Source organism: Lupinus angustifolius, chromosome LG06, assembly GCF_001865875.1.
Source record: "Lupinus angustifolius cultivar Tanjil chromosome LG06, LupAngTanjil_v1.0, whole genome shotgun sequence".
Lineage (NCBI taxonomy): Eukaryota > Viridiplantae > Streptophyta > Magnoliopsida > Fabales > Fabaceae > Lupinus > Lupinus angustifolius.
Window position 1 is genome coordinate 3,023,040 of NC_032014.1, and position 11,678 is coordinate 3,034,717.

Consider the following 11,678-nt stretch of genomic DNA (forward strand, 5'->3'; position numbering starts at 1 on the left):
AACATGAACCTACACACAATAACACCAAAATCCATACATTTCTTAACTAACAAGGATACAAAAACCACTACATGCAAAGTCCACATTTGTATAAATCTTCAATTGTTATTCAATTGAGTTTTTATATATGCAATATATAGTGTTCAATATGAACATACTATATATATATATATATATATATAATAAGTTCATTGGGAGGTTCACCTTGAGATTTCTGCTAACAAAATAAGTAAGGGAAAACTATGGAGTATATACAATGGGTGAGATTTGAGGACAGAAGTGAAGAATGAACAATGTTGCCATTATATCTTTCTGCAAAATAACGAAGGCTCATTCCAGTTACTGTCAACTGGCAGGTCGCACCTCCCATCTGGGGGTCTCTTCAATCTTCAAATATTCCCGTGACAATAATATTCATTGGGACTGGTTTGATCAGCTTCATTTATTTATCTATTGTGTCACTATAGAGTACAGACATTTTACCCATCTTTGTTCATCTGTAAAGAAACAAAGGAAAACCCGTCACTGTGCATATTGGGAAATATCATGTGAAAGATGAATAGAAGTTCCACTGAAAACATAACAGAGGTAAAACTACAATTCATCTTTCAACTCACCATCAAATCCTTGTTTTACTTGTTCCTGTAACATAACCACATAAACTTCTCAATTATTCATCAATTCTATAGCAGATTTGAAAATCAGGAAATGCAAGTAACATAACTATTCAAATTAAAGGATACTGTCACCTTACCAGGCTAAATTCTTTATGCTTCAAGCACAAGCCAAACATGTTCCTCTCCTAGAAGCACATTCTTTCTATTTTGTTCCAGTCTGACCCCCAGCATCTCCTTCCTACATAGCTGCTAGTGCCAACACTAGTGGGATCCATGTTACTTCTGACTCAACCACAGCTAAAAGTTGGTTTTGCAATATCCTCTACTTTTCTAGGAGCAGGAACATTAGGTTGAGGCTTATGTATACTTGTATCAGCAATTCTATTTGCAACCCGTGAGTTGCAGGGAAGTTTTGTCCATCTAAAGAAACAGCAGAGGAGCAAAAATGGCATAACCTATGAAGGAAAATGACAATGCCCAATAAGCCTATTTGCAGGTGTTCTAGGAAATGTTCCAGTATTAACGCTAATAGGCATAACTGTTAAAGCATAGAGGAAAATAATTTGCTCATTATTCTGCATTAAAATAAATGCTATGCAGCTGTGCTTATGGATAAGAATAATAGGAGGAATCCAAAAAGGATAGAGGGAAATTTACTTACAAGTCTAACAGCACCAACATCCCCACCCTTAAAAAGTTAAAAAAAGAGCTTACATGTACTTTGTGCTAAAATTTTCATCAGCGACAAAATTCTACCTGTCATGATCCAATTTCTAGCTATAGAGCAAATCAATCCTTACAATTATCTCCATATACAACTTAGGGGGAAATGAAATGTATCATGCAGATAAAAACCTGTAATGCAAATCAGTCATCGTATCATTTAGGGAATATTATATAGTTATAGAATGGAAACTAGCATGCTTCTCCCTTTGAAAGGTATTCACAACTCTTGCAGGTAGGGAGATAAGCCCAAATGTCCATGTTAAGTAATAAACATTATGTCTTCAAAATACTCTTTTAATTGTACCAAGACGAAGGGAGTGGTAATAAACAAAAAAATCGTTCTGTTAAGTAAGAACCCACTCTACACAATTAACAATATTTTAAACAAAAAAGGGAATTTCCTAGGGCAGTTAAAAAAATTCTACAACAAAACTTTTCGGTATATGGAAGATAAAAAGCCTAGGTACGCAATAAAAAAGAAAGGTTTTAGGTTAGACAAATTCAACATCATATAACCTGTGATAGGTGCCAGGCAGATATCTGAAATTAAACTTTCCTACAACATCTCTGCGCTGCTATTTTGCGGTTTTGCTTTCTTCAGGCATTTGTCCCCTTATGAAGAAACCATATATGAATTCCAATAATAATTTCACAATATGCGTTCAAATTGATTACAAGGTTCTCATCTACATTTGTTTCCTTATGTACACTGGGGTGAAAAGGTTTGACAAAGACATACCACATAAAAATGGTCACCCCTCCTTTCAATGCATGCCTTCCAACTTTACTAAATGGATTCCATGAGATCAGTAATTTCATCATATAGTTAGGGCCTGCTTATTGTATAAACATTCTAATCAATGATTACATAATAAAGACTCTAGTAGAAAAATCTGAATCCAACTTCTATTACATGCAAGTTTCTCTTGATAAATAAAAGTAAACATTATTAATACTTAAACCGTAATAAATCAATTACCCTTCTTTTAAAACAAATCTTTATCTTAGCATGCAAGATACAAAACTCAGAACACACCAGATATCATAGTTCCGTTCAACAAAAGAAAGATATCAAACTTTAATGGCTTGTGCAATCAGACTCCATTAAATGGTTTGAATCAACCAAAAAACACAACGGTGATAAGAAAACGAGTATCTTTTTACAAGTATCACGAGTTAAGTTAATATAAATGGAAGTCCCTTATACTAGTGAACATAAATTTTCAATACACGTCTTCTCTTATCGTATCCGTTTCTGAATGTTATAAATGACTTAAACTTATTTACCAGATTCCAAAACAAAGTAAACTTTCAACTTTCATAGCAGCGTCATGTCTCAATTGATCAAGCACCAGAGGATTATTCATACCCATTAAATCATATCACGTTCTCTCAGAATAACAGGCGGGGCCAATCTACCAAAAAAAGAAAACATACAATATGTCATTCAATTGAACAATATCAACAAACACATGCACTTCATTAATGCTTGATAGACATGTTTAACATGACAAAATCTTGTAGAATGAGTTTCATTTTGTGTTTGATGCTTTCTAACATATAATCAAAACAAGACAAAGGACTACAAAATAGAACATTTTTTATTTGTTCTATTCTGTCATATCCATGGATTAACCACTGCCAAAACCTTAATTAAAAGAACATACTTGTAGGCCTAAGGAAGTGGAACATGGATCTCTTCCATTTTGGCAGCAAGAGATCAACAAGCAACAGCAGTGAGAGAGTGATCCACGGCTTATCCATTTGAAACCTTAGGCTGGTGATAAACCTATCAAAGTAGTTATAACCAAGATGAACGAATGGTAAATAAAAGTGAAGAGTCTTCTTACAAGGTTTATTTCAGAAGCTTCAGTCTTGACATAAACTGTTGAAAATTTTGGTTCTTCCCTTTGTTTCTTGCCAGATTCTTCATTTTCGGACTAATGTTGTTGCTAATGTTATTAACTCCCATCAGATTACTAATGTTGTTGCTGCTGATCTCGGACTTCATTAAGAAGCAAAATGCCCAGATCAATTGAGTCAGAGATTTATCCAGACTGACAAAACTTACTTTGGTACCGGCTGGCATGTCACTCAAATCTTAGTTGCAAATGAAAGTGTGAAGGGGAGTCTTTTCCGGATTACTTAGCACCTGCAGAGAGCAATTACATGCAATAGTAAAGCATTATTACAAAAAAGACAGTAATCCTCACAGATGACTTGAAAGTGGAACAAAAGGTGCTAATCTACTTATATGCTTGCTAAAATGGATTTATTTGGGAGGAAAGAAGGGAAATATCGACAGGTATGTACATAATCAGTGAAGCCTAGTCCAAATACATCAATCCTTCTCTACCACCTAAAAGTTCTCAACAAACATGACACAAACGAGCCTATAATGTATAAGTGACTCTAACAACACTTTCTAGATCATGCAATCAAAGAAAACAGGTCATTCTAATTAACTCAGCTGACAAAAGGGCCATTCTCTTCGAACCAAAATTCAAAAAATAATTCTTAACAAAAAAATCTGATAAAGATAGCAGCCATACAATTGTTATCATATATTTTATTTATTTAATTACAGGACATTTGCCACTTCCCTTAAAGGTACCAAACGCCTGCAGATATAAGGTGTGGTGCTTCTAATTTTCTTGATCTTTAGAGGCTAGTCATGCTAGCTTGCCCCAGGGTAGTACGAAATTGTAAGCAGGAGGGAACTGGATACAGCTTGTAACTATTCCATTAGCACAATCATTTGAAAACAAAAAATTTCTTCTGAAATTGAGGATACTTTAAGTTGTTCGAAAGGTTAGTTACTTTTCAAATGACAACAGATGGCTTTGACCACAATAACCTAAGGTTATTAAAAATGGGTTTAAATTACAAATTCCATATTGCAACCAGAATTTCTCAAATATGTTGTAGCCATTGAGTACAAAGAGAGTAAAAACCTGGCCAAGGCTCCCACCAGTAGGGTCTGGGGATGGTAGATGTACAGAACTTTACCATTCACAAGTGGAGAGACCGTTACCTGACTGAAATAAAGATGGTGAAAAGTTCATCAAAAGAAACAACTTAAAACAATTAACATTCTTAAGAATGATAAAGAAGATCCTAAAGAGCATTTTTATAAATGATTAATAGGATCAACTGATGGAGGAGGAAGAATAGATGAATCAATTGCACAGGTTAAAAACAAAATCAGAAGAGAAGAAATAATGACAAGAGGAACAAAGCTCCAGAATTTCCTATGTTCCTTTTAAGGATAAGCAAAAAAGAAACCTATTGATGTTCTTAAGTCTACGCTGAAGATCTCTTTGACAAAAAGGATCTATATTACAATATAACAATTTCAAATTCAATGTTACTGAAAAAAGATAATATGCAGATGCGAACTATATAAAGACCATGGGAGCATCCCCATCACCCCTTATGCAACCATATAAGTTCGTTTGAAGTCAACATTACACAAATTAAAATGTTCACAAGACACCCCGTAACAACTATGCAATATTTTGCCACCACTCATGCTCACACTGCAGGCAGGTAGTATCACGGACAAGATTAGTTGGTCCCTAAATATACAAATTATCAGATAATTAAGCATACAACACAGATAATGTTTGCAATAGAAAAGCCAGGAAAGAATAAAGGTCGCGTAAATGATCAACCATATAGAAAACAGGGGTGTTAACTGCTAAACCAATTATATTAACTTCATTGAAGAGCTAAGCTTTAATGCATAGCTAAGTCTACCTTCTATAATGTGATTGGAAAAACCACCTAATTGATTACGTGAGGCTATGAAACCTGAGCAAGGTTTATCAAGCCATTCATGTTAGGCAAATGCCATACTTAACAATTAAATTTACTATCCACTGGAAAACCAACGATAAAGTACTTGCAATTATACCTTTATATTAAAGGGCAGCCCACAGTGCAAGAGACTCCCAAAACAATCGATTCCTTATATAACAACTGTCAGTTTAATCCATAGGCAAAAGAATAAACAAATGCCAACTTCCCAGGTATTCAAAAAGATGATTTGTGAAAAGCAGTAATATGTTCTTTTCTTTTCACCATCGTTTCAGATACTGCCATCTCAGCAGGCTTAATCCTTTATGCTTCAAAGCCAGACATGTTCCTCTCCCAGAAGCACATTCTTTCTCTTCTGTTGCAGTCTGACCCCAAGAATCTCCTTCCTCCATAGCTGATATTGCCTACACTAGTGGCATCCCTGTCACACTTGGACAACTATCAGTAGCTATGAAAAGAGTTCACACCTCAAACATCATATCATTCTGAAACAAGATATCATATTACAAATGCTTTTAAGGTAATATATGCTAAAAATAACATGCTTATTTTACATCATAAATAAACATTTTTATATTATTGTGGCATTTAAGGACATCTAGGCTCAAACCCATCCAGAATTTAGATTATGAAGAGATTCATGCTGCCATTGCCTTTAGGTTATGAAGGCTAAAAAACCACAATCCAAAATTTACATTACAAATAAAGAAAGTCACATTATTTGACAATGTGTTAAGGTTAACCACAACTATCCTAGATTTACATTATGCTTAAATAATCAATATAGCATTTGACATTTGCAGTTAGGATCATCAAGGCACACCATATACCAAAACTCCATCCACTTTTTATATCATTTACAAAGAACTCACTGCATTTAGGGATCATATAAGTCTTAAAAGCATGTAATTCTAATTACTACATTATGAAACAATTGCATTTTGCCGGCTCAAACATTCCAACAAGAATATACATTCAAGCTTTATGTAGTATAATGAAAAAAGAATGCTTACTGCAATTTACATTTAGACTCATCGAGGGTCAATCCATATAGCTGTTGCATTTAGGCACATCATAGTCCCCCCAAAGCATAACATCTGAATTACATACCACAATTGCATTGAAAGCAGCCTATTTATTTTCACAAGCATAGAGATGAAAACGTTAAGGTGTTTCAAATTTGTGTAAATGCATCTATTACTAAGAAGAAATCTACTATTAATTGTGAGTGTGTTAATAGCTCATACCTCCCCTTATTGAAGAAATCCTAGAAAGAAAATCGCTTACATCCAGAGGCGAGAATTTTGGGGAAAGCATCGCATTTCTCTGCATACACCAAGAAAATTATTGTTTCCACAAGCATCTTATCTGTGAGATAAGGTAAAAAACATTCTTGCATAGACCCAACTTACCTAAACTTCCTTTCACAAAAAATAAATATTCAAGCATAAAAATATTCAGTGTTGCAGACCATTAACTCATTTTCAGCGTAAAATGAAGAAGACTGAAAAGTACCATTACAGACAATAAGCACCTTATATACTGAAGGAAACAAGCAGTTCTTCAGAAACTCATGTCTCCAAGGATTGGTCTATTCTCTGAAGTGAATTACAAAACATCATATAGAGGAACTTTGATAACTTAACATCTATAATTACTACTAACTTACTGGACACAAGTAAATACATTTAGAAAGTTTACAGTGTCCATGAGATCATATCCTATCACTCAAAGCCTTCATATCCTATCACTCAAAGCTTTTAAGATAACTCTTCATAGTAAATAATAACAGTTTCCAGTTAAGAACATGTGTTCCTACGAGTCCTTCATACACAACAATGACATAGAAACTAATTTGACCACAAATTAAAAACTGGAGATCGGATCATTACTATACAATATTATAGAACCTTCTAGTTTGATGTACAACCCATCAGCATGGAATACATATCATAAATTCATAATGTGATACAAATAACTAGTATTTAATGCTAACACTGTATGTTCTTCTTGAGCTAGAACAGAATTTGGATTCCCTATTTTTCCCCATACAACCATATTTAAATTTAAAATCACAACAGATAAATGAATGTCCCAATTCAAATTTAAAATCAGACCACAAGTATAGGGAATTGGTCGGATACTCTATAGCATAAGTCATCAACCTAAGAAAAATGAAATAAAGTTCTGCTGAACCACAACATAGAAGACAAAATTCAGGGCACCGTTAGATTTAACTTGCTATGCTCTTGAGCAAGTTGAGCACAATACAATATAACATGTACAAATACAGACTTCTAATTCATCAAGAACCTGGATGTGACAAATCTTCCATCCTGCAAGAAATGTATGACTCGAGTGAAATAATGAATAGCCACAAAGGGGGCAAAACCATATGCCTTTTTCTTCCACCAATTAGAAGGTCAAAGAGTGTTCACAGTCATCCCAATTAGACAGTTTACACTGACAACATTTTATACACAACCGCAATAATATACTGAGAATTCCATATTTTGACTTAATTTTACACCTTTCATCCACACATGTTAAAACAACCTCATTTTGAACTGAACTTGGAGCTCACTGAGTCGTAGCTTGGGACATATATGACTGCTGACAATGAATTGAAAAAATTAACATTAGAGGAGATACAAAAACCGTTAAGGAGAATTCTTTTGAAAAAACACCATCTCTATATGATTCCATTGTAAGAGGGGAGGATATGAACTGCAATTCAACAAAATCACATTATCACGAGTAATAGTAATTTATGAAGAAGATTGGAAATTGAGATAGAAAGGGTTGGAAATTGCCATGACAGGTTGTGGAGTCCCAGATTGAGGAGTTTGAGTGTGGCATGCATATCCAAAACAGTATGCATCTTTCTCTTTCATTCATGTTCAATTTCATACCTCTCTTGCGAGTGCAAACGAATCAACATAAGCCTGCATAATTTGAAACACAATTAAAATGACCAAATGACACTTGTCAAACTGTAAAAAAAGCAGACCTGAATAGTAAGGACAAGGGTTGTTCATAGCCATTGATTCAGAGTCAACGCTAATTAATGTTTCAGTGGATCCTTGCACGGGCTCAGGCACTAAAGATGTTAAGGATTTAACACTATGAATTGAGGATTTAAATTGTAATTGCATTTCGGGTAATTTTTAAAATTAGGGTCCATCTGAATTCAAAATTATAAGCAACTAGGGTCAAACACAGCATCAAGATTCATCCTCACAATCATTCATCTTGCATGCAATACCTCATCCCCACAATACAAAACAACCACTAAAATTCAGATTCATCAAGATCAAATGCATTTGAATGAGATCATAATAGCATATCATCCATTTACAAATTATGAATAAAGAATTCATACCACAAGTATATAATTTCGATCCAACCATCTATCCATTGTGAATAAAGAATTCATGTTACAATATCATTTAGGAGTTCAAGAAAGTCATAAATAAATCACATCATTATCAGCTGAAGTTCAAGAAACACACATCATTATCAGTTGAGGTTCATGAAAATTACATAGCTTAAGTTCAAGAAAATTACATAGCTTAAGTTCAAGAAAATCACATGATTATCAGTTCAGGTTCAAGAAAACCACATCATTATCAGCTGAAGTTCAAGAAAATGACATCATTATCCACTGCAGTTCAAGAAAATCACATAATTATGAGTTGAAGTTCAAGAAAATCACATTATTATGAGTTGAAGTTCAAGAAAATGGCAATATTATGAGGTGAAATTCAAGAAAATCACATCACTGAGATACTAAGAAAATGGCAACCTCATCCTATGCTCATCCTCATCCTCGTCCTCATCCTATCAAGAAAATCACATCACTGAGATACTAAGAAAATGGCAATATTATGAGGTGAAATTCAAGAAAATCACATCACTGATATAACTATCCACTGAAGTTCAAGAAAATCACATAATTATCCGTTGAAGTTCGAGAAAATTACATTATTATGAGTTGAAGTTCAAGAATATCATGAGTGATAGTAATTTATGAAGAAGGTTGGAAATTGATTCTGTCACCCTCTCTCGCATGCATATCCAACACGAAACAGTATGCATCATTCTCTTTTATTCATGTTCAATTTCATACCTCTCTTGCGTAGAGTGGTTATTATTATGATCTCAAGCTCCTGTGATTCCACATATACATCTCTTTCTGTGTCGCTTTCTCTCGCGTTCTCTCTCTCGCTCTCACTCTCTCCGCGTTCTCTCTCTCGCTCTCACTCTCTCCGCGTTCTCTCTTTCTCGCACTCACTCTCACTCTCTCACACACACGTTCTCTCTCTCACACACACACACACACACGTTCTCTCTCTCTCACACACACACACACACACGTTCTCTCTCACACACAATTATGCAAAAACATCTAAGGAACTTGTCTTTATATAGCAGATTAAGCACCGACACGGTAAATAAAATCTACCTAATGGGCCTTAATGGGCCTTGTTAATACATATAAATAATAGAAACAGAAAAATATATTAACTTAAGAATTTTATATATTATTACATTTATTAATAGCTAATAACTAATTTTAAAAATTAAATAATTATAATATCTAACTAATTGTTTGATGATAACCACAATTGATTAATAGAAAAATAATGATTTCCTTTACAGGGATAGGAATTTGATGATTAAACAAAATAAATCAGATAATTGAATTGAAGAATACATTTGATAAAAAAAACAGAGTAGAGAATATAAAGAGAAATATACCTTAGTAGAGAGAAGATGGAATAACATTGTTGTTCGGTAAAATGAAAGTTTGACTGTGTAAATGATTTTTACAGCAAATCCACATCATTCATAAGTATTACAAATCAATGGTGAATGATGTGCTGACAGTGTAAAAAATTTTACACTATTTTAAACTCTAATTGTAATGGTGTTGTGCATTTAATAATAGCATAAGAAAGAAAGTAGAAATGGAGTTGTTCATGATGTGAGAGAGAAAGAAGACTCATGTGTAGTACTTGAATCCGGGTCATTCAATTGAGTGGGGCCTAATTCAATTTGACTGGTTGAGATTATTTGAGGGATCAGTTCAGAGCTACATAAGGGGAAGTGGGCCCAAAAAAATAATCTTCGTCCCATCAAACAATTAATGTAATCTAATATTCTATATATATACCCAAAAAAATATTACACATGTATAAATATTACATAATTTTTATAATATATTTATGATTATATTATTTATTTTAAAATATAAATTATAAGCATATTTTATTTTAGCTTCTATATTTGTAATTATATTATTCAGTTGAGTTCTAAAATTACATGTTATAACAACCGGTACAACCTACCAATAAGGTGTTGATATCCTTACCAAAATCTGAAAAAATAAAAGTTTATTTCTAAAAAATAAAAAACAACCCTTGTTAGGAGTGATAATCATACACCACAACAAAATTAGTTTATTATCTATGAGGTAAAATATAGCATTAATTATGACAAAAAAAGCTCTAAATATGACTTTAATATTTATACAAAGAGTGTAAAACTTTTTTAATATAGTTAGTATATTATTCCTTATTCATATGTATTAATTTTGTTCAATAGTCAATAATAATTAATTTATAAATGGTAAGTGATGTATTATCAATACAAAAACACTTACACTATCAATAAATATGTATTAAATCCTAATAGATCATTTTTACAGTTAATTTTATTAGTCAATAATATTATTATTTAACATAATGGTACATACATATGAGATTATAATATCATACAATATGTAAATCATAAATATGAAACAAACATGTAACCGAAAAAGAAAATGTATGCATAGTATAAAAATTATATATATATATATTGTCATAGTATTGTTAGGTTTAACTTTTAAATATAAATAATAAAAAGAGAAAAATATATTCACTGATAGTGTATGAATTTTACATATTGTTCGTGCATCATCCCTATTTATATTTGATCATTAATAACTTTTCAAAAGAAATAATGAAAATAATATAGTAATTTAAATTACTTTTGAAAGAATAAATAGCAATAAAAGAATGGAAAGAACAACAAAAAACTAACCAGATGCACATTTTCCTTGGTCAACTATTTAGGGAGTTGAACCTTAGAAAGAAAAAACACTGAAAAAAACAAAACAAAGAAATTAGTTTGGTGCTGCAATGGCGATAAAATCAGTATTGATAGATGCATAAACGATGTGTGGAAGATGCATATACTTCTTTCTTCTTACATTTCCAGTGCTACTCTAACAAATTAGCATTTTTATAAAACTCTCATTGAGCTTATAGGAACTTCACTTTATTGGTTCTCATCACTCTTCAACTTTCTGGCAACATAAAAAACAAGATAAATAGAAGAACCCTTAACAAGAGTTGATAAGATGAATGTATAATTGAACAAACCATTAAAAGAATTTAAAACAACATATTTTAAGATTTCAATTTTATACAACACGACAACTTTGTTTGATCATGTAACACCCCAGCTAAT

General features: G+C 32.7%; 1 long non-coding RNA gene across 3 annotated transcripts; it reads right to left on the minus strand.

Moving 5' to 3' along the window:
• On the minus strand, positions 1,540–6,937 carry LOC109348945. 3 transcript variants are annotated; one of them, XR_002107824.1, is made up of 8 exons: positions 6,864–6,937; positions 6,697–6,760; positions 5,260–6,488; positions 4,298–4,381; positions 3,194–3,495; positions 3,011–3,132; positions 2,631–2,758; positions 1,540–2,176 (listed from the first exon to the last, which is right to left on the minus strand). It is a non-coding gene; the product is annotated as an uncharacterized LOC109348945 (long non-coding RNA). The 3 variants fall into 3 exon arrangements; XR_002107825.1 differs by having other exon boundaries at positions 6,849–6,927; XR_002107823.1 differs by having other exon boundaries at positions 6,697–6,931.